This window comes from Oryzias melastigma, linkage group LG14, assembly GCF_002922805.2.
Source record: "Oryzias melastigma strain HK-1 linkage group LG14, ASM292280v2, whole genome shotgun sequence".
NCBI lineage: Eukaryota > Metazoa > Chordata > Actinopteri > Beloniformes > Adrianichthyidae > Oryzias > Oryzias melastigma.
The window spans coordinates 23,727,242-23,731,116 of NC_050525.1; positions in this window are offsets into that span (position 1 = coordinate 23,727,242).

Genomic DNA, 3,875 nt, shown 5'->3' on the forward strand with positions numbered 1-3,875 from the left:
AAATTTGGTGGAGGAGGAATGATGGCGTGGGCTTGTTTTACAGGAGTTAGTTCCAGTGAAATGAACTTTAAATGCTTCAGGACACTGAAACATTTTGGACAACTCCATTCTCCTAACCTTGTGGGAACACTTTGGAGCGGCCCCTTCCTCTTCCAACATGACTGTGCACCAGTGTCCACAAAGACATGGAGGACAGAGTCTGGTGTGGGTGAACTTGAAAGTCCTGACCTGAACCTTATAGAACACCTTTGGGATGAATTAGAGCGCAGACTGAGAGCCAGACCTTCTCCACCAACATGAGTGTTTGACCTGACCAATACGCTTCTGGAAGAATGGTCAAACATTCCCTTAAACTCACTCCTCAACCTTGTGGTTCCCAGAAAAGTTGAAGAAGTAATAGCTGCAAAAGGTGGACCAACATCCTATTGAACTACATGGTTGGGAATGGGATGATTTAAGAACACGACCCGTGAACATGACACTTTTGAACTTGGAAGCCCAAAACGCACACATACGTTTGCTTACATAGACCTTTCCTTGGAGGTGGTTGCCTGAACTCAGATTTGTGAATGAAGGCAGCACAAGATTATCATTTCTTTATAGTTTTCCCTTGTTATATTGTGGTGCACCTTTTGTGGCCTCACTGTTTTGTGGGTTTTTTTAGTACAATTTTATACATTTTTTATTTTTCTTAACAGTGAACTGTCCTCTGCATCCTCATTGGCTGTAGACCTTATCAATCAATCTCCTGTATCTACTGTACATAATGCATTCAGCTTGCTAGAATCTAGTTCCCCTTTTGACACATCCCTGTCAGGGTCCCCCCCAGGGAATCAGCTTTCACCAAGAGAGTTCCTGAGACACCAGGGATAGGCAACTCCAGGCCTCGAGAGTCACAATCCTGCATATTTTCCAACAAACCTTGCTCTGGTATGTTCTAATTGGCTGGACACACCTGAACCAGTTGATCAGTCATGAGTAGGGCTTGGATATCTACAAATCATGCAGACACTCCGGCCTGGAGTTACCTATCCCCGGCTACGCAGTTAGGGATTAACTGGAAGTGTCTTGCCGAGGGACCCACATTGGAATAAACTCATCACACCCCCCCAGGAAAGGAACCCTGGTTTCTCAAGCACTTGCTGTAAACAGAGCCATCCAGCCGCTATACGAGCAGTTGCACAAATATTTGGTCTTGATCAGATTTTTTTTCAATAATACTGGACTTATTTTTTTCGTTTTCTATGAAGATTTGAACTTTGAGAGTTTAAACAAGAGAGAAAAGTGTGGAATATTCATGACTTTCTAAGAAAAGTGTATTAAATGTGTAGTGAGGAGTTTTAAAGCCTTAAAATATATTGTTCTACTTCGTGGATTTCACTTATCATGGATTATTTTAGAACGAAACACACGCGACAAACAAGGGTACCAAATAGTATTCTATTTTGTCATTTTTTTATAGAAATTCTTTTTAAATCTTGCTTATATTTTACTGCTCTTATACTCAAGCATTTCACTCTATTGGACAATCATGCAATATATTTCACTACATGACAAATTGACTTTAATTGGTCATTCTGTTTCTTAAAAACACTAACTAGTACTCACAGTATGTTTCTTTGTTGTTAGTTTATAGCCCAATTAGGAGAAGTGTACCTTTTTTGATCTGAAGTTTACTATCTTCCTTCTCTCTAACTATCTGTAGAAGGTTAAATTGTGGCTTGAATAAATAAAGCTTACACATGCAAGCTGGAGCTGCTCGGTGAGATTTGTTCACTCGTGCATGCATCAAATTTCCTTTGCGTTCTAGTGCGCACCATGTAATTTTGCCAGAGCTCCAAGGCTTTCGTTTATCTGTATTTTAGGTGGGTGGGACATTTTATTCTGCTCAAATTTGGAGCTGCTCGCTCACTCCTTCCGGTACTTGGAAACAAAAAGGAAACCAAAATGATTCTCTCTGGGAATAAAAACTAGTAATTGCTTTCTAAGGTTTGTTAGAAAAATCTTTAACTTGAGTTGAACTAAAGTAAACAAATCATAAATCTTTGCGGTACATTTGTTGCTTGTCTTTTAGGGAAGTGCATAAATCACCTTGTAGATGCTATCATGGTCATCAGTAGTATTTCTTTCAAACCTCGGGTCATCCCCCCAACAGTAATTTAGTGCTTAACCATCATTACCTGACAGGAAACGTTTGTTGCAGAGCGACAGGAATGATTTTGATCTACATCGTGTTGCGTTTAGTTGGAAGAGCAGAAGCACGTTGTAATTACACCTGAAGCGTTTCTCCTCCTCCTCTCTCTAGTTGTCAGCATTTCCTACCACAGCATGACAGGATGCCCTGGAGGCCGGCCTGTCAATCACCGTTGTCAGTGTAGCATGCTCATAAGGGGAAGCACAATGCGGCACCGTGCACGACTGAGCAGCAGCTGCAGCATTAGAGAATGAAAACAGTGCAAACTGTCGACGTTTGGGAAGCGCTGAATAGTAACTGTAAAAACACGGGAAGACACACGAGATCTCGGAGCACAAAAGAGGATTCCTGATAGAGGAGATTGGGTTTGATCTGTACAACAGAAACGAAAGTGAATATCAAAGAAAGAAGCACAAAGTTAATGAGGAGGGCAACTTAAAGTCCAACTATATTTGTATCTGCTGTAAAATTGCTCTAAGTAGTCTTTTAACTATGATGATGCAGTTTTTAGCCAAAATACGAAAAACTGTTATTTTTATGACATATTTAAATCATCAGAAATTCTCATCATTAGCTCTGCTAATTACTCATTAGCCCTTCTCTCTTCTGCTAGCTTATAGCACCTCAAAAGCTTAGCATTAGCATATGAAAATATGGCGAACAATATCAAAGCTATCCAGGCGCACAGTCTTAAGTCAGATGGCAGCTCAGACAAGGAGAACAAAGACGTTAATGGATCTATTTGTCTGCAAGTGGATGCTTCAGAAATAGGAACTGTTTGCATTTTCTTTCACTTGATTTTGATGGCTAAAATTAAAATTTGATCGAACATTAATGATTTTTGATCAGTTTCCCACTTTTGTGCTTAACTTTCATCAGTAGAGAAAAAAGGTTTGAGTCGGAACATAAAGCTCTTTTCATTAGATTTCATAATCACAATTTCATATTTCGACATATTTATCCAAGAGCTTGTAAAGATTAGTTTGTAATAAACAAACTGTATGTTACACCATTGAACCAAATTGAAGTGAAAAGTTGCATCCCTCCTGCATACATTGGCATATGTTTACCTTGAATTTGTCCAGCATGTGTTTTGCTAAATTTAAGGATTTATTGTTTTTATAAATTACTCCTAAAAGCCAACTGAAAATGTTTTCTTGATTGTTACCGGTTTAATAAAAAAATAGTATTTTTTCTGAATTTGTAGTGTTTTTTTATTGTTTGTTTATGTAAAACTCAAATCATAAATCAATCTGAAACAAAACCGTGACCCAAAATTCAAGGTTTGAACCTAATTGTGAGGAAAATAAATCGTTGTGTCCCTAATTAAAAAAAAATGTGTATAAAACATTTATAAATCAGCATCAAACAAAAAAAGTAAATATTTCAAGACAGAAAACTTTAATTACTGAAATCTTGTCACATTTGGTTTAGCAAAAATGACCACCATTTTAAACCACTCAGTCACAGAAGAGTCTTCACCTGTTTGAAAAGACATGGAACAGTGTCTGTTCTAGTCCGCATTCTGAGTGTGTGTGTGTGTGTGTGTGTGTGTTTTTTTTAAATGTAACTTTCCATCGATGCCCTTTTCAAAGTGCACTGTCAGTTTGCCAGCTGGTTGAACCTGTTTCTGTGTGTGAGGTTACCAGCAACCTGACAGCAACTTCAACTTCTTGACTGT